This window comes from Lissotriton helveticus, chromosome 10 (genome assembly GCF_964261635.1).
Source record: "Lissotriton helveticus chromosome 10, aLisHel1.1, whole genome shotgun sequence".
In the NCBI taxonomy this organism is placed as follows: Eukaryota; Metazoa; Chordata; class Amphibia; order Caudata; family Salamandridae; genus Lissotriton; species Lissotriton helveticus.
The window spans coordinates 1133251447-1133263790 of NC_136071.1; positions in this window are offsets into that span (position 1 = coordinate 1133251447).

Below are 12344 nucleotides of genomic sequence, written 5' to 3' on the forward strand. Positions count from 1 at the left end.
AGTAAGACATGCAATCTCGCTCTGGCCTGGACTACGGCTCACCTACAGAGGAGGTCTCTTACCTTAGAATATACTTCATGACATCAGTTTCCACTTAGAAATAGAAATACTAGCTCCAACATGTTTCAAACCTCACAATGTAGGTCTCTTGCTATCACTTCTATCTTATGCATGAGAATGAGGCAAACACATCGTTTAGTGATCGAGCAATATCAAAGTGCTGCTCAAACATTGATTGGCGCTGCTACTACTATGATGCTTAACATACATGCTAGCCAGCAGGCTGATCAGACATACCAGGGATTGACTTACTAATGGGCTGAGTGTTCCAGCTCAACACCAGTTTCCACTATGCTGCAGTTAAGGGCTCACATTTCCACTACAGTATCACAATGCCCTGGGTATGTACTCATTTCAATGTAAGAATCATAACACCCAGTAAAATAGAACACGCCCTTGACAGGTGTGCGATTCCACTCCAGGCACATATTCTCTTAGTGCATTAAGCAGGAAAACATTACTGGTAATCATACTAAGGATGTCTTGCGATAAGAAACCAAACTAGGAAAACCAGAACCAATTGGCACATGCCTCCTTTTAATATGTGAGAAATTGCTGGATTCCACTTCTATTAACTTCTATGGCATCAAATGTATGGAGGAGTACATATCTGTACATATACTCATTCACATAAGTGAAAGAATTCTTAATGTATTTAGTATGTGGTTCTCAGATTTAAAACAGTGTGCAAGCTTTTCTCAGATGTAGTTACTGTGAATCATCATCTTGAATGTAGAAGCTTTTTGCCCTGTGCAGACTTCACATTATAGCTTGGTAAGAAGCAGAAATAAATAGGCTCTGTGGAATGATGACTCTGCTTGCATGGCCTGATGAAAGGTACCTGGATATGACTGCCAAATATCACTCCCAACATGAATCAATGTTATAGAAAATTCCATAGATAAAACTCTAGGGGGCCAGCTTTGAGGCATAGCTTGCAAGAGTGCTTAACATGAAAGTATATTTTGAAAGTAATACCCACATTAACAAACATTTTATATTTATCTAACTAAGGGCTAGATGTACGAAGTGCTTTTGCAACCATAAGAAAGCATGTTGTCATTTATTAAACAGAAATTGTGTCAGTAACACTGTTTCCGAATCACAATTTGGGGTTGTGACCAAATACCGATTCCGTATCTGGAAGGTGCGTGTTTAGAGCACCCTTCCAAATACCAAATCAGAATGTGGCCGAATCCTGGTTGCAAAACACTAATACTTTACAGACTACAAACATGTAGCGGTAACCATTTGCAAAGGGTGTATGGGTTACATAAAGGACCCTTTGAAAATGTGGATAAAACACATTTTTAAGAGTAGGCAGTATTCCCTCGGACCACTGCTTACTCTTTAAAAATATTACTTAAACATATCATTTTTTTTTTTTACTCTTCCCATTTTTCTTTAAGGAAAACAAGTTGCATTTGAAAAAAACAATTGCTTTATTTAAATGTGATCACAGGCATGGAGGTCTCTTGACCTCAGCAGGCCACCATCACTGTGATGGCTGTGGTTCATACTGGGTCCCAATTTGCGACCTACCTCATTAACATTCATGAAGTAGGTCGAATTGCTACCCACTATGAATCAGGTTTTTATGAACAAACTTTTTAGTACAAAGGTCTGTTCACAAAAACAGAATGGATTCGGTAAAAGTGGGTTTGCAATTTGTGACCATATCTACTGGCTTCATTCTTAGTACATCTGGGCCTAAGCTATCTAAGAGGTTATCTCAAACGTCCTCTGTTCTGAACACAATGTCTCCACTTCTCAATTATCACTTGTCTCTTTGAATTTAGGCTAACATTGTTGACACAACTTTGAACTCAGCTAAGACTTCAGTAAGGCAGTTTCACATCTACTGGGATCGTGCAACTCAACCCTTGCTTAATGACATGACATCAGAGGCAGGCACGCAACGCCCATTGGGCTCAAAGGGCTTCAGCACCCCCCCCCCCCCCCCCCCGCCCGTTGTGTGTGTCAGCCCGGCTGAGACAGCTTCCCGGCACACACAGTTTTTGTGCTGCTGTGGGCTGGCGTCCGTCTTCTTGCAGCCGCACCCGAGTTCTTCACAGGTATTAAAAAAAAACATTTACTTGTTAACGAGGCTTTGTTGTTTTTTACCCCTTCTTAGAGTCCCTGCATCTCTGCTCTGCATATTATGGATGAGTCAGCCCCCCTGAAATTTTTAGTAGCCCCCAGCCCTAAATGTGGCTCTTGTTCCGCCTCTGATCAGAGGGGTAACACAAATGATTGAAAGTTGAAATCTTTGTCTCTCTCCTGCTGCTGCACTCCTAACTTCACCATCCTTGGAAAATAGTAGGGGAGACAGAACCAGCAAAGGCACCTTAGGTGGTATATTATGTGTATCACTGTCATTTATAAGACCCAGGCGCGCAATGCCCATTGGGCTTACAGGGCTTCAGCCCCCCCCCCCCCCACGTCGTGTGGATCAGCCCCGGCGAAGACAGCTTCCCGGGCTCACACACAGCCGCACCCGAGTACTTTACAGCAGGGCCGGACTGGCCATAGCGGGCACCGGGCAATCCTCTGATGCGCTGTACGGGTGGGGGCCGGTTTTGGGCCCCTGTGGGCCGTTTTTGTTACAGGGCTGTTTTTGCAGCATAGCTGCAAATTCGGCCCTGTACCAAAATCGGCCGAAGACCGCCCTCGGCAAAGAGCTCGGCGGCACCTCCATCCCCCCTGAGTGGGGGGGGGGGTTGAGCTCCTTGCCAGGGCCGGTTGTGGTTCCCAGTCCGGCCCTGCTTTACAGGTCTTTAAAAGACTATTTCCTTGCTAACGGGGCTTAGTTGTGTTTTCACCCCTTCTTAGAGCTCCTGCATCTCCACTCTGCATACTGCTGGAAAAATCAGCCCCTCCCCTGCCCCCTCGAAAGTTTGGCTCTAGTTGCGCCTCTGATACGACCTCAGAGCACCTATTGGGTTAGGCTCTCTTCCTGGTTTTAAGTATTCCACCACAGACCGGAATCCGCCACTGTATATGACTTATAGTAATAAGCAGGTAGTGTGAAGTTGCTTGATACTTTGTTGTAGGAAGTTAAGTGAAGTATGAGTTTGTTGGGTGTGGCAGGAGAGGCAGCTAACATGCTTACATTATAACAGGATTATTTGACTTGTACATTATTCGGAAGGGTTGTGTGTGTTCATGTGTTTGGACGTGTGTGCATGTGTGTTTGATGTGAGACTTGCGTGTTATTTCAGAAACCAGTTATACATCTGCTAGTAAATCAGGACTCTGTTGGGTGGATGATAAGAGTTCTGTTCAGATGGGCACTGTTTGATGTTGTGCCTTGATGGCATAGGAGAACTCTCCATGGACAATGATGTCCATTTAAATGGCACATTTGCACATTTTTGAATGTTTTCAATTTTTTAAATTAGTTGGGGTGGTATTTCAGGTGTGCCATTACTTAGTAGTTTTCTAGGGAGCAGGTTAAACCCCAAACTAATGCTCGCTTGTTTGTGCAGGATCCCACTTAATGTGTTCTGTAGGAGGCTGTAGTAATGCTGAGTCCCTGTGAGGCCCATGATAGCATGTCTAAGCTGTGTTGGGTGCATGTGCCATATTCTGTTCTAAGTTTACTGTTGGACCGGCCTGAGTAGCATTGCATGGAAAGATAATGATAGTCTTGGAAACCAATGGTAAATTTGAGTAAATAGCATTGATTTCAATTAAGTGCTGATTGTAAATGGGAGAGAAGGCACATCAAAGTTAAGCAGATCCAGCAGCAAGCTTTGTGCCTAGATTCAAGGTAACAGAACTAAACATTGGATAAGTAAACCTGGCAGCATTGGTTGCTTTGGCTTTGACCATAGTGCACACGAGGCAGGGACACACTTCATGTGGGGCCAGACTGCCAGGGAGGGTTGCATGACACTTCTGCCCTGCAGGTGTGTAGCTGCTCTCACTTTCCATATCACTCATCTCTGGCTTGGCATTTCGTAGCATCCAGCAAGGCTGATGTCAAAGGGCTGAGATGAGGAGTTGCACACACCGTGGGTTTGGGTCTTCCCAGAATCTAACAGGGTGAGCAGGAGTCATTGAAGGGTAGTGGATGCACTCTGGACACCAAGCCTCAGTCATGGGCTGAAGGGAGCAAACAGTCTTTGAGCCGAGGTGGCGCGATAAGGATCACTGGATACACCTATTGGCGCTCAATGGAAGGAACAAGACAAACTAAAGGCAGTGGGAGAGGCAGGGTATCAAGAACTAGACCAAAGGCAAAGAGTTTGGTAGAAGGAACAGGAAGGCTCTAGTGAGGCAGGATAAACAACCATTTGGGGAGAGGATGTAGCCTTACGGCTAGAGCGGTCGACCTTGAAGCTGGGGAAGTGGGTTCAAGTCTTGGCAACGACGCTCAACATCCTATGATTCTGGGTAAATCACTTAATCTCCCCGAGCCCTACAAAAATGAATGTGTCCATGTGTAACGAAACTGGTGCTCATGTCAAGCGCTCTGATACCCATTATCTGCGGGTCTAGTTTGCGCTAAATAAAACTCTAAAAAAAAAAATAAGAGCCATTCTGTGGGAGAGTGGGGATTCATGAGCAAAAAGGGGAAGTGGATGGCTTGGCAGAGTGGAGTGAGTAGGCGGCTGCAGTGTAGCATATATAAGAGGAATGTTAAAACCCCAATCCGAATTAACTCCAAAACCCCCACTTGGCCAACAATGCAGTTGTACCACTGGTGTTCCAAAACTAGAACCCACACACAGCTCCACTGTGCTCCTTAATGATGCCCAGTAGTGCCACTGCTACTGCTCTCACAGTGCATCGCTACTGATGGATTGAAGCACTATTTGGACTTGCACACAGTTAGCAAGGCATCTCCATGCTTCCTTAAAGCAACCTACACATTCCAAGTGGATACCCCAACACAGTTCTCTTTGTACCTCTGATAACCCTGTTTCCCACACAGCTCTGCAATGGGCCCTCAGTTGAACCATCAGATATTCAATGCTGGAATCTTCAGAAAGCATTCCAAGGCATGTCAATCCAGACAATGATGTGCCAGCACTAGTATCGACACAGCTTTGTCCGCGCACTCCAATCCTGCTTTGCAATACCGGCGATATTCCACAGAGGTCCCCACACCACAATCTACGCCTCCAGTTACACCAGTATGCACATGAACCCACTCAGTTATCCTATTAAGACTAGAACTGTGATGTGCAAATTACACACTGACCTTAGCAGCACATACATAAATAGCTTCAATCTGTAAATGAAAAGGTAGGATTCTCTTAATAGAGGAAGTAGTCTGGGTGTTTGCATGGGTGATGTTAAGTTACTTCAGGTGCTCGGGGAGGTGTCAGCAAAATAAAGGAGATATGCACACAACCAAGAAATTCTGTGTTTATTAGGTAGGGCCAGTAAAACCTTCATCTAACAATATGCTTTTGTCACATAACAAATCTGTGCAGGAGGGGACAGGGAGCTGTAATAAAACATTAAGCAGCCTTCTGTACTTTGTGGCATTATATTGTAAGGTCAATTATAGAGTGTTTTCCATTTACCTCAAGAGGGCAAAATCACTTTCCAGATGGTTGAGCAAGTAGCTACACTGTATGCATTATTTATAAAGAGCTACTAGGTCCTGGGAGGTCACATGAGGCCTCCGGTGTTTGTTGAGTTCCTAGGCAATATTCCTTGCGCATGTCTGAAAGAATTTGTAGCAGTTACACCTGTAAGGGAAAACTATGTGCTGTGCATGTGTGCATGATGTTTGTAGATAAGGGAGAAGTGTTGGATGAAAGTTGCAGAGCAGCGTCATGTTAAACATGGAAGCGCATGCAGGTATGAGTGGAGCGATGACACCATGGTTGGGTCAATGGCTTGGTTTGAGATGTGACTTGAAAGAGCAACATATCCTTGCTTTATGTATTATATTGGTCTTCACCAACAGTTAACAGCACAGGAGGGCCATCAGAGCGGATTAATCACAGCAGAGACAGAGTATTACCCACCGTGATTAGCCCTAAGCTCTGCCCGTAAGTAATTGCAGTGGGCAGACTACTATATTGACGGGGAGGGAACTCCGTTGCGTTCCAATGGAGTACCCTCTACGCCAATATACAATATATAAATCAGGCCCTGAGTCTGTAAGTTAATGAAAAACATATGTATTAAAAGACTACAAAGGGCTAAATACTCTGCACTATGGGATTATAAATGTGGTTCTACGTTTATTAATACATTGCCCAGATAATATGTTTTTTGCACAAAAAAAGTGTAATCTTCAATATAACTAAAAGAACTAAAACATCTTCTAAAGTGATAGAATATTATCTATTTAGTCAACTACCCAAATTTTGTGTCAATGGATTTGTTATGTTATGTAATGCTAACTGGATTTGTAAAGCGCTGCTTATCACCATGGTATGCAGGCTTTGGAGCATGTGTATAGGTGCATGAGTCGTGTAGTTAGCTGAAGAGTTAGGTCTTCAGCCTCTTGAAGAATTCAAGAACTAAGGAGGAGGCACTGGTGTGCAGAGCGAGGCAGTTTCATGTTTTGAGTGCGATGTGGGAGAAAGCTAGGCCTCCCGTTTCGCTTTTGCGGATCCGGGAGGTGTGTGCGAGAGAGAGTGAGGCTGAGCATAGGTGTCTGGTGGGTTGGTGGAAGTGAAGATGGCTGCTGAGGTATGCTAGCCCTATGTTGTGCAGTGCCCTGTATGTGTGTGTGTGTGTGGAGTTTGAATTCACGGTGTTTGTGTATCTGAAGACAGTGGAGTTCTCTGAGGTGTGGCGTGATGTGGTTGTGAAGTGGGGTCTAGAATGAGTCTTGCTGTAGCGTTCTGGATGGTCTGAAGCTGGTGGAGGAGGTGGTTAACAATTCTGTGTAGAGAGGTTTGCCATAGTCTAGTCGGCTTGTGACGAGGGCTTGGGTGACTGCATGCCTGGTGTTCCTGGGTATCCATTTGAAGATTTTTCTGAGGATTCAAAGTATATGAAAGCAGGAAGAGATGACTGCATTAACCTGTGCGGACATGTTGAATATGTCATCTAAGGTGATTACCAGATTTCTTATGTGGTGATTGGGTGTTGGTGTAGGACCAAGCTCTGACGATCACCCAGTGGAATCCCAAGGGGAGTTCCTGTTCCCAGACGATCAGCACTTCTGTCTTGTTGGAGTTGACTTTGAGGCAGTTGGTTTTCATCCATTCTGCTATGCTGTTCATGCAGTCAGTGAAGTTGGTCCTGGTGATGATGGACTTGTTGCACATTGATAGGTTGAGTTGGGTGTCATCAGCATAGGAGATGATGGATATGCTATGTGCTATGATGACATCAGTGAGAGTTGTCATGTAGCTGTTGAACAGGGTTGGGCTGGGAGATGAACCTCTGGGGACTCTGCTCGAGTCTTTGGGCTCTGATGTGTTCTTCCTGTGATGAAGGAGCATATCAATTTGAGGGCTTGTCCTTGGATGCCTTTTTATGAAGTCGTTTGATGAGGCTGAAGTGTGACACAGTATTGAGCACAGTAGAGAGTTCTAGCAGTATGAGCACAGCAGTGTCGCCTCAGTCTAGTTGGGTTCAGATCTTATCTGTGGAGGTGATGAGTGCTGTCTCTGTGCTTTGGCTGCTTCAAAAACTGGACTGGGAGTGGTTGTGAAGGTTGTGGAGTTCCAGATGGTTGGTGAGTTGTTGGTTGATTTTCTTCTGTATCACTTTGGCTGGCAAAGGGGGAAGGGAGAAAGGTCGGAAGTTGCTCATCTCGCTGGGGTTGGCCGAAGGTTTCTTGAGGAAGGCCAGGACTACTGCGTGTTTCAAGTCTTCGCGGAAGGTGACGGATTCGATGGAGAAGTTGATGATGTGTGTGAGAAGTTTGCTGATCAGAGACTTCCTAAGTTATGATGTGGACAGGGGTCTGTTATAGCCCTGTAGTGGACAGTTTTCATGACTGTAGTGGCGTCTTCCTTGATGAGTGTTCTCCAGTTGGTTAGATGGTTGTCCAGGTAGGCAGTGGGCAGGTTGGTGATGATGTCCTTTGGGTTTGGGTTGTTTTTTGAAGTTGTTGTAAATCTTTTTGATTTTGCTGTGAAAGAAGTTTGAGAGGGTGTTGTAGAGATCCTGTGAAGAAGTGATGGAATTGGATGTGGCTTTTGGGGTGGTGAATTCCTTGATGATGGAAAATATGTCTTTGTGGTTGTGGTAGCTATCTCAATCCAATCAGTGAGGGATTTTCTCTTGGAGTCTCACAGAGATGGTGGTAGTGCCTGAATGCGGCCTTTTAGTTTGATCTTTCATCGGCTTCGTGGTTGGATCTCCACTTCCATTCAAGCAGCTTGCAGTATCTTTTGTAGCTCTGAAGCTGGTCGGTGTACAAGGTGGTTTGTCTGTTCATTCTGTGGTGTTTGTGAATTTAGATGGGAGTGAGTGTGTCTGCACAATTCGAGATCCACTGGTTGAATTTGGTGATATCTTTGACTAGGTTGTCTGTGGTGTTGGGTTGGTTTGTTTTAAGCGCGCTGTGCCAGTCAGTTTCTGTTATTCTGCTTCAATTTGACTGGGTAAGTTGAAATTGGTGGCACTTTGGCTTGCAGAGTGGAGATTGTGAAATGGATGATGGAGTGGACAGTCCATGTGAGTGGTGAGAAGGATTTGTAGTAGATGCTGCTATCGGAGGTGAAGATTGCATCTAGAGTGTGTCCCACGATATGTGTGGAGCCCGTGACGGGCTGGGAAAGACCACTGTTCTTCAGACTCTCAATGAGATTGGTAAGGGAGTGACAAGTGGGGTCTTTGAGGTGGAAATTTAAATTGCTGAGAAGTATAAAGCTGTTGGAGTCTGATGGTGTTGGGGCGATGAAGTCTGAGATGAGGTTGCTGTAGTTAGTTTGAGGTCTGGGTGGTCTGTATGCTAGGGCGTCCTTCAGGGTGGAGCTGTTGTTAAGTTGCTCACTGAAGTGCATGTGTTCCATGAAGGGAGAGTCACTGTATGTGGTTGTTGCACATTTGATGGTGATCTAGTATATGATGGCTAGTCCACATCCAGGTTTGTGAAGGTGGTTTGGGGTACATCCTTTCTGGTTGTGAGTCAGAGCTCAGGTGCTCGGAATTGTTCTCGGAGGCGGAGGCGGAGTTAGCAGCAGTTGTGCAGCGTGAGTGGAAGGAGCAGGTGGCGGCTCGAATGGGCTCCGGAGCGAGCGAGCAGGAACAGGCTTGGAAAAAGCTTGGCCTGGAAAGGAGCAGCTGCAAGAAAAAAACTGAGGGAGCCCGGACGTGGACCAGGACTAGGGCTGTGCACCGGGGGTAATTGAGGAGGGGCCACGTTGGACGAGGACGAGTGGCTGAGCAGGTTGGTGCGGCTCCCCCCTCTCCTAGCCTCTCTCATCACCCCCCTTGGCATCTGCTCTGCCACTGCTCCCCCCTGCTTCCCACTATCCTGTTCCCACAATTGCCGCATATTGCGAAAATCTGCAAAATCCTGTAACAGCCCGACAACCCTGAAATTCTCACATCTGCACAAACTGCACAACTATCTACTTTTGCCTTGCCCCGCCTCACCTTGGAAAACAGGCGGCTGTTCGGAGGAGACAAGGGAGAGCGAAAGCGATTCCCCCCAGTGAAGTCTGGCAATGGTCGTGCAAGCTACTCCCGGCGAATCGCTGTAGGACATTTGCGGCGCCAAGGAGCGGAACGCCCAGGGGGGAATGTCGAAGAAAGGGGCGAGAGGAGCCTGAGGCCGCCTGCAAGTCCTGTGAAAGAGAGTCATCGTCGTGCAAGTGAATCATAAGGGAAACCATCTGCACCTGCAATCACAACATAGCGATCTCTGGGGGCCCCGGCCTGAATCAAGGAAAAGGCCTTACAGGGTCACTCTGCTCAACAGAGAACCGGTGAGCGCGGCTGCTGTTAGAGGCTGCTGCAAAGTAAGAGCCCGGGGGGTAGTGGGCTAGGCTGGTCCGACTAGATCGGATCCTGCCGGTGGCCTCCCCCTGCGTGCTCCGCTCGCTTTTGTTCTCGCTCTTGCTGCCTCCCAGCTGGTCTCAGCTAGTCTCTACCAAAGGCTGCGGTTGCTGGGAGAAACGCCGGCCCTATTTAAAACTAAGGGCACTACACTTTAAGACGCTACAACCACCTCCGCATCTAGGAGATACCCCCGTTGCACTCACGACTAGTTACATCCTAACTAAGGACCTACTAGAATGCGCACCAGGAGCTGTCTCCAATTGCAATCCACACATCGTCCACATAAGTTTGCCAATCGCCAGAAATCAAAGCTGTTGTATCCCCAGGAGGCAGGTCGTGGTCACCAATCCCCCTCCCGCCCATTGCAACTGGAACGAACGGAAGAGGTTGTTGAATCGCTCTCAAGTGCCTCAATGGAAATCCATAAGGCCGGAAACGCGCCAATCGGCCTTTTTGCGCAAACGGCTTGCTTTTCGCACTCGCCAAAAGAAAAAATCAGTGGGCCCGCTGATATCAGAGATCACTTTCCCCCGGATGGGCAAATTGAAAAAAGCTGATCCTCATTGCCCTCGAAATAAGAACATGAACTCACAACAACAATATATAAACTCCTCAATGTCCGCTAATCCGATGTCTCTCTACCCAGAAATAACCATTTGCCGCAAGACTATAGTCTCTGACTCTGTCACCATGCCAGTGAATGCACAAGCTAACTCACCGGGTAGTCAACCCCTACTTTCGTTACCACTATCCCTTCCCCCCCCTCCCTCAGAAGAATATTGTCTCCAATCAAGTATAAGCAAACCGTCTGATGCATCATCACCCATGTCAATGTCTGCTTTCCCCGTCCCATCGCACGTTAATGGCCTCGTTATCGCTTCTGACATAGAGAAAGAAAACTCGTTCTCTCAGCCGGGAAAAGAGAAAGATAATGTCAAAACCACGGCACGTACCCCAGTTGATTCTATAATTTGGATTTCATCATCACACTCCTCGACTCAATCATCAAAGATCTTAACCCAGCAAAGTCTATTACCGCATGAAAATTTGACAAATTTGCCAAAGGGCGTACCAAATGACTGCATTCAAAAACGTAGCTTTGACTTTCTATCACAAACATCTACCCCAAATCCTAATGGGGTACCTCCTTTCTCTCTGGTGGATTCCGCCCAGCCCGAGCACTGCAGGAACGTAGCATGCACCAGTCCCCTTCCCCTGCCCAGTGGCCACTCACGAGATTAGTACAATGAGTATGCCAATGGACCTGAAAAGAGGGTGGTATATTGAGGAGACACCAAGTCTTCCACCCATAGATATCTAAAGGACACAGCTCCTTCCCACACCTTCTGCACCTGTAGCAAACAAAAAGAAAAGAACACAAACTCTACTTATACGGCTGTATCCCAATTCCAATGACCATGAACTGCCCAAACACACACAATGCCTCTTACCCGTGATAGTGCAGGCTTTGCTTCGTGCAGGCACTGGACAATCCAAATTGACAAATGCTCTCTAGATGGATTGCCACGCAGGAGCTAATAATATCGGTGTCCTTCGTTTTCCGACTTACGGGCCATAAGGGGAAAAAAGATCCAGTCCGGACACAGTATGACGCTGTACCAGATAAACACAAAAAAAAAAACCCTTGATAAAATGAGTAACCGGGAAAAGAACAGGGAAAAGGGGGTCGGTCTGTAGTACTCGGTAACGCCGAGTCTTCCAAACTTTCCGTATCACAGCCCTTCGCAGAGCGACCCGAAACGTCACATCCGCCACAAAATGATGCAAAAAGCGTCTCAAGAAAGGACGCGGTGCGTGGTGAAAACGCTTCGTTTCTATAGCGTTTCTTCGTAGTCACAAAATAAGGGCACTGTAACCAGAAAAAAGAAGGCAACACAGTGAACGGGAGCCCCCGAACACTAATGACAAATAAAAGGGAAACAAGGCGGGGAAACCACAAAAGGAAGGGAGAGGGAACAAAATCCATACTCATGGTATGCCACGGGGCAGGGGGTACCTCCAGGGGATGGAGAAGCCCCGAAGGCTTAGTGTGCGGAGGCTTACTGATGGCACATATAGGACAGGCACGCACGTACTCCTGAATGTCACTAGACATAGAATCCCACCAAAACCACCTCATGCACAGTTCCTTCGTTTTCCTTGCCCCCGGATGCGCTACCAAAGCGGAGGAATGACACCACTCCAGAACCATAGGTCTCAGAACAGGGGGAAAAAACATCTTACTCTCGTGGTATAGCAACCCCTCTTTCAATGTCATCAGGGGCAACGATAACCAGGGAGCCAAATCCAACTGATTCAGTCTCTCTTTGACTACTGCGGGGAAATCATCC